The following is an 11,368-nucleotide window of genomic DNA, read 5'->3' as shown; positions in this document are numbered from 1 at the left end:
GAACCAGGCTTGGAACAAGGAGAAACAGGCCAAGAAGCCTGCTGCTACCTCTAAGACAGCATGAAGGAGCAGCCCCCGATCCAGAAACAGATCTAGTAGGGGGCAGACTCTCTCTCTTCGCCCAGGCTTGGGCAAGAGATGTCCAGGATCCCTGGGCATTGGAAATTGTGTCCAAGGGTTATCTTCTGGAATTCAAAACCTCTCCCCCCAAAAGGGAGATTTCATCTCTCACTTTTATCTGCAAACCAGATAAAGAGAGAAGCATTCTTACATTGTGTTCAAGACCTCCTAGTTATGGGAGTGATCCACCCAGTTCCGCAGGAGGAACAGGGACAGGGCTTTTATTCAAATCTGTTTGTTGTTCCCAAGAAAGAGGGAACATTCAGACCAATCTTAGATCTCAAGATCTTAAACAAATTTCTCAGAGTCCCATCCTTCAAGATGTAGACTATTCGAACCATCCTTCCTATGATCCAGGAGGGTCAATACAGGCACTACCAGTTTGTGGCTCTTCCCTTCGGGTTGGCCACGGCACCAAGAATCTTTACAAAGGTTCTAGGGTCCCTTCTAGCGGTCCTAAGGCCGCGGGCTATAGCAGTAGCCCCTTACTCAGACGACATTCTGATACAGGCGTCGACTTTTCAAGTTGCCAGGTCTCACACGGACATTGTTCTGGCATTTCTGAGGTCGCATGGCTGGAAAGTGAACGAAGAAAAAAGTTCTCTATCCCCTCTCACAAGAATTTCCTTCCTAGGAACTCTGATAGATTCTGTAGAAATGAAGATTTACCTGACAGAGGCCAGGTTGTCAAAACTTCTAAATTCCTGCCGTGTTCTTTATTGTACTTCTTGCCCTTCAGTGGCTCAGTGTATGGAAGTAATCGGCTTAATGGCAGCAGAAAAGGACATAGTGCCGTTTGCCCGCCTACATCTCAGACCGCTGCAACTCTGCATGCTCAGTCAGTGTAATGGGGATTACACAGATTTGTCCCCTCTACTAAATCTGGATCAAGAGACCAGGGATTCTCTTCTCTGGTGGTTATCTCGGGTCCATCTGTCCAAGGGTATGACCTTCCGCAGGCCAGATTGGACAATAGTAACGACAGATGCCAGCCTTCTGGGCTGGGGTGCAGTCTGGAACTCCCTGAAGGCTCAGGGCTTGTGGACTCAGGAGGAGACACTCCTTCTGATAAACATTCTGGAACTAAGAGCGATATTCAATGCTCTTCAGGCTTGGCCTCAGCTAGCTGCGATCAGGTTAATCAGATTTCAGTCGGACAACATCACGACTGTAGCTTACATCAACCATCAAGGGGGAACAAGGAGTTCCCTAGCAATGTTGGAGGTTTCAAAAATAATTCTATGGGCAGAGGTTCACTCTTGCCATCTATCAGCTATCCATATCCCAGGAGTAGAGAACTGGGAGGCGGATTTTCTAAGTCGACAGACTTTTCATCCGGGGGAGTGGGAACTCCATCCGGAGGTGTTTGCACAGTTGATTCAACTTTGGGGCAAACCAGAACTGGATCTCATGGCGTCTCATCAGAACGCCAAGCTTCCTTGTTACGGGTTCAGGTCCAGGGATCCCAAGGCAGCGCTGATAGATGCTCTAGCAGCGCCTTGGTCTTTCAACCTGGCTTATGTGTTTCCACCGTTTCCTCTGCTCCCTCGTCTGATTGCCAAGATCAAGCAGGAGAGAGCTTCAGTGATTTTGATAGCTTTTGCGTGGCCACGCAGGACTTTGTACGCAGATCTGGTGGACATGTCATTCTTTCCACGTTGGACTCTGCCGCTGAGGCAGTACCTTCTACTTCAAGGTCCCTTCAAACATCCAAATCTAATTTCTCTGCGTCTGACTGCTTGGAGATTGAACGCTTGATTTTGTCAAAACGTGGTTTTTCTGAGTCGCTCATTGATACCTTAATTCAGGCTCGAAAGCCTGTCACCAGGAAAATCTATCATAAGATATGGTGTAAATATCTTCATTGGTGTGAATCCAAGGGTTACTCATGGAGTAAAGTCAGGATTCCCAGGATATTGTCTTTTCTCCAAGAAGGATTGGAGAAGGGATTGTCCGCTAGTTCCTTAAAGGGACAGATTTCTGCTCTGTCTATTCTTTTGCACAAGCGTCTGGCGGATGTTCCAGACGTTCAGGCGTTTTGTCAGGCTTTAGTTAGAATCAAGCCTGTGTTTAAACCTGTTGCTCCGCCATGGAGTTTAAATTTAGTTCTTAAAGTTCTTCAAGGGGTTCCGTTTGAACCTCTGCATTCCATAGATATCAAGCTTTTATCTTGGAAAGTTCTGTTCTTGGTAGCTATCTCTTCGGCTCGAAGAGTTTCAGAGTTATATGCCTTGCAGTGTGATTCCCCTTATCTGATCTTCCATGCAGATAAGGTAGTTTTGCGTACCAAACCTGGGTTTCTTCCTAAGGTGGTATCCAATAAGAATATCAATCAAGAGATTGTTGTTCCGTCACTGTGTCCTAATCCTTCTTCAAAGAAGGAACGTCTATTACACAATCTTGACGTGGTTCGTGCTTTAAAGTTTTATTTACAAGCTACTAAAGATTTTCGTCAAACATCTGCATTGTTTGTTGCCTACTCTGGACAGAGGAAAGGCCAAAAGGCTTCAGCAACTTCTCTTTTTTTTTTGGTTAAGAAGTATAATCCGCTTAATCAGCCTCCTGTAAGAATTACAGCTCTTTCCAGTAGAGCGGTGGCTTCCACATGGGCCTTTAAAAATGAGGCTTCTGTTGAACAGATTTGTAAGGCGGCGACTTGGTCTTCGCTTCATACTTTTTCTAAATTCTACAAATTTGATACTTTTGCTTCTTCGGAGGCTATTTTTGGGAGAAAGGTCTTACAGGCAGTGGTGCCTTCCGTTTAAGCGCCTGCCTTGTCCCTCCCTTCATCCGTGTCCTATAGCTTTGGTATTGGTATCCAACAAGTAATGGATGAATCCGTGGACTGGATACACCTTACAAGAGAAAACAACATTTATGCTTACCTGATAAATTTATTTCTCTTGTGGTGTATCCAGTCCACGGCCCGCCCTGTCATTTTAAGGCAGGTGTTTTTTAATTTTTAAACTACATTCACCACTGCACCCTATAGTTTCTCCTTTCTCTTGCTTGTCTTCGGTCGAATGACTGTGAGGTGGCAGTTAGGGGAGGAGCTATATAGACAGCTCTGCTGTGGGTGATCCTCTTGCAGCTTCCTGTTGGGAAGGAGAATATCCCACAAGTAATGGATGAATCCATGAACAAGATACACCACAAGAGAAATAAATTTATCAGGTAAGCATAAATTTAGTTTTTACTGTGGCTAGCAAGTGTTTGTCTTGGAATGCTGTGTTCTTTTGCCGCCAAGCATAACGCCCCTTGTTATGACCAAATAACTCAATCTTTGTTTCATCAGTCCACAGCACCTTCTTCCAAAATGAAGCTGGCTTGTCCAAATGATCGTTTGCATACATCAAGCTACTCTGTTTGTGGCGTGTGTGCAGAAAAGGCTTCTTCCGCATCACTCTCCCATACAGCTTCTCCTTGTGCAAAGTGCGCTGAATTGTTGAACGATGCACAGTGACACCATCTGCATCACAATGATGTTGTAGGTCTTTGGAGGTGGTCTGTGGGCTGTTTTTGACCGTTCTCACCATCCTTTGCCTTTGCCTCTCCGATATTTTACTTCTGACCTTAAAAAGAACTCTGCCTGTGGTCTTCCATTTCCTCACTATGTTTCTCACGGTGGACACTGACAGCTTAAATCTCTGCGATGGCTTTTCTCCTGTTAAGTGTAGTCAGTCCACGGGTCATCCATTACTTATGGGATATTAACTCCTCCCCAACAGGAAGTGCAAGAGGATCACCCAAGCAGAGCTGCTATATAGCTCCTCCCCTCTACGTCACACCCAGTCATTCTCTTGCACCCAACTAATAGATAGGATGTGTGAGAGACTTACTGAAATTGTTACTAAGGAGTGGGATAGACCCGGTGTGCCTTTCTCACCCCCTCCTATATTCAGAAAAATGTTTCCAATAGACGCCACCACACGGGACTTATGGCAAACGGTCCCTAAGGTGGAGGGAGCAGTTTCTACTTTAGCTAAGCGTACCACTATCCCGGTGGAGGATAGCTGTGCCTTTTCAGATCCAATGGATACAAAGTTAGAGGGTTACCTTAAGAAAATGTTTGTTCAACAAGGTTTTATATTGCAACCCCTTGCATGCATTGCGCCTGTCACGGCTGCGGCAGCATTTTGGTTTGAGTCTCTGGAAGAGACCCTTGACTCAGCGCCATTAGATGAGATTACACACAAGCTTAAAACCCTTAAGCTAGCTAATTCATTTATTTCTGATGCCGTAGTACATTTAACTAAACTTACGGCTAAGAATTCCGGATTCGCCATTCAGGCACGCAGAGCGCTGTGGCTAAAATCCTGGTCAGCTGATGTAACTTCTAAATCTAAATTACTTAACATACCTTTCAAAGGGCAGACTTTATTCGGGCCCGGTTTGAAAGAAATTATCGCTGATATTACGGGAGGTAAAGGCCATGCCCTGCCTCAAGACAGAGCAAAACCTAGGGCTAGACAGTCTAATTTTCGTGCCTTTCGTAACTTCAAGGCAGGAGCAGCATCAACTTCCTCTGCTCCAAAACAGGAAGGAGCTGTTGCTCGCTACAGACAAGGCTGGAAACCTAACCAGACCTGGAACAAGGGCAAGCAGGCCAGAAAACCTGCTGCTGCCCCTAAGACAGCATGAAGTGAGGGCCCCCGATCCGGAAACGAATCTAGTGGGGGGCAGACTCTCCCTCTTCGCCCAGGCTTGGGCAAGAGATGTCCAGGATCCCTGGGCATTGGAGATCATATCTCAGGGATATCTTCTGGACTTCAAAGCTTCTCCTCCACAAGGGAGATTTCACCTTTCAAGGTTGTCAACAAACCAGATAAAGAAAGAGGCGTTTCTACGCTGTGTACAAGACCTTTTATTAATGGGAGTGATCCACCCAGTTCCGCGGTCGGAACACGGACAAGGGTTTTACTCAAATCTGTTTGTGGTTCCCAAAAAAGAGGGAACCTTCAGACCAATATTGGATTTAAAGATCCTAAACAAATTTCTAAGAGTTCCATCGTTCAAAATGGAAACTATTCGGACAATCTTACCCATGATCCAAAGAGGTCAGTACATGACCACAGTGGATTTAAAGGATGCTTACCTTCACATACCGATTCACAAAGAACATTACCGGTATCTAAGGTTTGCCTTCCTAGACAGGCATTACCAGTTTGTAGCTCTTCCCTTCGGGTTGGCTACGGCTCCAAGAATCTTTACAAAGGTTCTGGGCTCTCTTCTGGCGGTACTAAGACCGCGAGGAATTTCGGTAGCTCCGTACCTAGACGACATTCTGATACAAGCGTCAAGCTTCCAAACTGCCAAGTCTCATACAGAGTTAGTACTGGCATTTCTAAGGTCGCATGGGTGGAAAGTGAACGAGGAGAAGAGTTCTCTCTTACCACTCACAAGAGTTACCTTCTTGGGGACTCTTATAGATTCTGTAGAAATGAAAATTTACCTGACAGAGGACAGGTTAACAAAGCTTCTAAATGCTTGCCGTGTCCTTCATTCCATTCAACACCCGTCAGTGGCTCAATGCATGGAGGTAATCGGCTTAATGGTAGCGGCAATGGACATAGTTCCTTTTTCACGCCTGCATCTCAGACCGCTGCAATTGTGCATGCTAAGTCAGTGGAATGGGGATTACTCAGATTTATCCCCTACGCTGAATCTGGATCAAGAGACCAGAGATTCTCTTCTATGGTGGCTTTCTCGACCACATCTGTCCAGGGGGATGCCCTTCAGCAGGCCAGACTGGACAATTGTAACAACAGACGCCAGCCTACTAGGTTGGGGCGCTGTCTGGAATTCCCTGAAGGCTCAGGGATCGTGGACTCAAGAGGAGAGTCTCCTTCCAATAAACATTCTGGAATTGAGAGCAGTTCTCAATGCCCTTCTGGCTTGGCCTCAGTTAGCAACTCTGAGGTTCATCAGGTTTCAGTCGGACAACATCACGACTGTGGCTTACATCAACCCATCAGGGAGGGACAAGGAGTTCCCTAGCGATGATGGAAGTATCAAAGATAATTCGCTGGGCAGAGTCTCACTCTTGCCACCTGTCAGCGATCCACATCCCAGGAGTGGAGAACTGGGAGGCGGATTTCCTAAGTCGCCAGACTTTTCATCCGGGGGAGTGGGAACTTCATCCGGAGGTCTTTGCCCAAATACTTCGACGTTGGGGCAAACCAGATATGGATCTCATGGCGTCTCGCCAGAACGCCAAGCTTCCTTGTTACGGGTCCAGGTCCAGGGACCCGGGAGCAGTACTGATAGATGCTTTGACAGCACCTTGGACCTTCAAGATGGCTTATGTGTTTCCACCCTTCCCGATGCTTCCTCGTTTGATTGCCAGGATCAAACAGGAGAAGGCATCGGTGATTCTAATAGCGCCTGCGTGGCCACGCAGGACCTGGTATGCAGATCTAGTGGACATGTCATCCTGTCCACCTTGGTCTCTGCCTCTGAGACAGGACCTTCTAATTCAGGGTCCTTTCAAACATCAAAATATAATTTCTCTGAAGCTGACTGCATGGAAATTGAACGCTTGATTTAATTGATACCTTAATACAGGCTAGGAAACCTGTTACCAGGAAGATTTACCATAAGATATGGCGTAAATACTTACACTGGTGCGAATCCAAGAGTTACTCATGGAGTAAGGTTAGGATTCCTAGGATATTGTCTTTTCTACAAGAAGGTTTAGAAAAGGGTTTATCTGCGAGTTCCTTAAAGGGACAGATCTCAGCTCTGTCCATCCTTTTACACAAACGTCTGTCAGAGGTTCCAGACGTTCAGGCTTTTTGTCAGGCTTTGGCTAGGATTAAGCCTGTGTTTAAGACTGTAGCTCCACCGTGGAGCTTAAACTTAGTTCTTAACGTTTTACAGGGGGTTCCGTTTGAACCCCTTCATTCCATTGATATCAAGCTGTTATCTTGGAAAGTTCTGTTTTTGATGGCTATTTCCTCGGCTCGTAGAGTCTCTGAGTTATCAGCCTTACATTGCGATTCTCCTTATCTGATTTTTCATTCAGATAAGGTAGTTCTGCGTACTAAACCTGGGTTCTTACCTAAGGTAGTCACTAACAAGAATATCAATCAAGAGATTGTTGTTCCATCATTGTGCCCTAACCCTTCTTCAAAGAAGGAACGACTTCTGCACAATCTAGACGTAGTCCGTGCCCTGAAATTTTATTTACAGGCAACTAAAGATTTTCGTCAAACTTCTTCCCTGTTTGTCGTTTATTCTGGACAGAGGAGAGGTCAAAAAGCATCTGCTACCTCTCTATCCTTTTGGCTTCGGAGCATAATGCGTTTAGCCTATGAGACTGCTGGTCAGCAACCTCCTGAAAGGATTTCAGCTCATTCTACTAGAGCTGTGGCTTCTACTTGGGCCTTTAAGAATGAGGCCTCTGTTGAACAGATTTGCAAGGCTGCAACTTGGTCTTCTCTTCATACTTTTTCCAAATTTTACAAATTTGATACTTTTGCTTCTTCGGAGGCTGTTTTTGGGAGAAAGGTTCTTCAGGCAGTGGTTCCTTCCGTATAAAGATCCTGCCTGTCCCTCCCGTCATCCGTGTACTTTAGCTTTGGTATTGGTATCCCATAAGTAATGGATGACCCGTGGACTGACTACACTTAACAGGAGAAAACATAATTTATGCTTACCTGATAAATTCCTTTCTCCTGTAGTGTAGTCAGTCCACGGCCCGCCCTGTTTTTTGTGGCAGGTCTAAATTTTAAATTATACTCCAGTCACCACTGCACCCTATAGTTTCTCCTTTCTCGTTTGGTTTTCGGTCGAATGACTGGGTGTGACGTAGAGGGGAGGAGCTATATAGCAGCTCTGCTTGGGTGATCCTCTTGCACTTCCTGTTGGGGAGGAGTTAATATCCCATAAGTAATGGATGACCCGTGGACTGACTACACTACAGGAGAAAGGAATTTATCAGGTAAGCATAAATTATGTTTTTGTAGCCTTCCCCTAACCCATAATGTTGAAAATCTTTGTTTTCAGGTAATTTGAGAGTTGTTTTTGTTTAAGTAATTTTTATTAGGTTGAACAATAATAAAAGAATACAGCATAGCTGCTCAGGGTAACTTGAGTATAGATTACAGGTCTCAAGGCAGCTTTAACAAGATGAACATAGTATACAACCAAGGTTTTAACAAGTTTAAGAAAGGGAAAAAAGAAAAAGAAGAGGTAGAGGTCTCAATGTCTCCAAGATATAGCCTTCATAAGGGCATGAGATCAATTTGAGAGTTGTTTTGTGGCCCTCATGTTGCCACTCTTCAGAGGAGAGTCAGAGGACAACAACTTGCAATTAGCCACCTTAAATATCTTTTCTTATGATTGGATGCACCTGTCTATGAAGTTCAAGGCTTAATCGGCTCACCAAGCCAATTGTGTGTTCCAATTAATCAGTGCTAGGTAGTTACAGGTATACAAATCAACAAAATGACAAGGGTGCCCAAATCTATGCACCTGTCTAATTTTGTTTTGATGCATATTGCACATTTTCTGTTAATCCAATAAACCTCATTTCACTACTGAAATATTACTGTGTCCTTCAGTTATTTGATAGATCAAAATGAAATTGCTGATCCAAACACCCAATTATTTATAAATGAAAATCATGGAAATTGTCAGGGGTGCCTAAACTTTTGTATACGACTGTGTGTGTGTGTGTGTATATATATATATATATATATATATATATATATATATATATATATAGATGTTTGTGTGTGTGTATGTATATATATATATATATATATATATATATATGTATGTATGTATGTATGTATGTACTGTATATGTGTGTGTGTATATGTTTCGGATCCACCTAACCCTTAATCATGCTATGAAATACAGAGATCCACTGCTTTAAATAGCACCTGTGTCTTAATTGTTAAACCTTTCACATTTACAAAGTGACATTTTTCTTATACAACACTGCCATCTAGTGGATATAATCAGAACTGTCTCCAAACCGTTTTCAAACAACTTTTTTTTTTTTTTAACTTTTATAAAAATGTTGTTTTAACCCCTTAACGACCGACGACGTATGCCATACGTCCTCAAAAAAAAAGCACTTAACGACCGAGGACGTATGGCATACGTCGTCGGTTTAACAGAGCACTGGAAGTGATCGAAATCGCTTCCAGCTGCTCTAACAGTATTGCAGGCTTGCCTTGATGTCTAGGCATCCTGCAATACTGTTCCCGAGTGCCGGGACCGGATTGATCACTCCCCCACGAGTGATCACTTCCGGTTTCGCTCCACGTGGAGCCCGGCAGTGTTTCAGAGCATCGGAAGCGATCGGACACGCTTCCGATGCTCTGCTTGTTTGCTAAGTGCCTCGGTGGGTCGAGGCACTTAGTTAGTTGTAAATTAAAATAAAAAAAAATAAAAAAATAAAAACGATTAAAATTAAAAAAGCCCTAAATAGCCCCCCCCCTCCCCCTTCACTAGGCATCCAAGATGGCGATGCCCAGTGCATCATGGGGCCTCTGGGGGTGTCCCTAGCCTGCATCATCATAGGGGCAAGCTAGGGTCACCCAATCTGAGCCTCCCACCCTAAAAAAAAAAATAATAATAAAATACCCCATTTGTCTGATCATGTCAATATTTGTAAATATTGACTATGATCAGTGTGGATCTCCCTCCCTCTCCTCACTTGCGATTTTGTTGGAGAGAGAGAGAGACCTGTATTTAGCAGAGAGAGAGATTTATTTCTTTTATTTGTTAAAAAATATAGAACCAAAGGCTCTTTTCAGAGCCATTAACCCCTAGCTTGCCAGTGATCACTATATATCACTGGCAGTAACATAGGTGCACTTTTTTTTTGCTGCATTTTGCTGTCTGTGCATTTTTTTAGGGGTTAATTTTGTTGTTGTAATTTTTTAAAAACCCAAAGGCTCTTTTCAGAAACATTTAGTTAATTTAATTTAATTTTCAGAGCCATTAACCCCTAGCTTGCCAGTGATCACTATATATCACTGGCAGTAGCATAGGTGCACTTTTTTTTGCTGCATTTTGCTGTCTGTGCATTTTTTTAGGGGTTAATTTTGTTGTTGTAATTTTTTAAAAACCCAAAGGCTCTTTTCAGAAACATTTAGTTTAGTTAATTTAATTTTCAGAGCCATTAACCCCTAGCTTGCCAGTGATCGCTATAAATCACTGGCAGTTGCATAGCTGTACTTTTTTGCTGTCTGTGCATTTTTTTAGGGGTTAATTTTGTTGTTGTAATTTTTTAAAAACCCAAAGGCTCTTTTCAGAAACATTTAGTTAATTTAATTTAATTTTCAGAGCCATTAACCCCTAGCTTGCCAGTGATCGCTATAAATCACTGGCAGTAGCATAGCTGTACTTTTTTGCTAGTTAATTTAGTTAATTAATTTAGTTAATTTAATTTAATTTTCAGAGCCATTAACCCCTAGCTTGCCAGTGATCGCTATAAATCACTGGCAGTTGCATAGCTGTACTTTTTTGCTGTCTGTGCATTTTTTTTAGGGGTTACTTTTGTTGTTGTAATTTTTTAAAAACCCAAAGGCTCTTTTCAGAAACATTTAGTTAATTTAATTTAATTTTCAGAGCCATTAACCCCTAGCTTGCCAGTGATCGCTATAAATCACTGGCAGTAGCATAGCTGTACTTTTTTGCTAGTTAATTTAGTTAATTAATTTAGTTAATTTAATTTAATTTTCAGAGCCATTAACCCCTAGCTTGCCAGTGATCGCTATAAATCACTGGCAGTTGCATAGCTGTACTTTTTTGCTGTCTGTGCATTTTTTTAGGGGTTAATTTTGTTGTTGTAATTTTTTAAAAACCCAAAGGCTCTTTTCAGAAACATTTAGTTAATTTAATTTTCAGAGCCATTAACCTCTAGCTTGCCAGTGATCGCTATAAATCACTGGCAGTAGCATAGCTGTACATTTTTGCTAGTTAATTTAGTTAATTAATTTAGTTAATTTAATTTTTTTTAGTAATTGTTTTCTGTGACAGATACAAAAATGTCACAGAAAAGATATAGTGCTGAGGAGGCGTATGCCATCCTTGCGTCAGAGTCAGATGCCTCTATTTCTGACTCAGACCCCAATTTTGACCCTGCCATGTGCTCAGATACATCACTAGATGCAGTCTCAACTGATAGTGATGTATCTGTGGCTGCTAGCCCCCCTGCCAGCCCCCCTGCCAGCCCCCCTGCTAGCCCCCCTGCCAGAAGGAGGCGTGTTGCTGCCATTGCTGCTGAAGA

Source organism: Bombina bombina, chromosome 4 (genome assembly GCF_027579735.1).
Source record: "Bombina bombina isolate aBomBom1 chromosome 4, aBomBom1.pri, whole genome shotgun sequence".
Lineage (NCBI taxonomy): Eukaryota > Metazoa > Chordata > Amphibia > Anura > Bombinatoridae > Bombina > Bombina bombina.
This window is presented reverse-complemented; position numbering follows the sequence as displayed.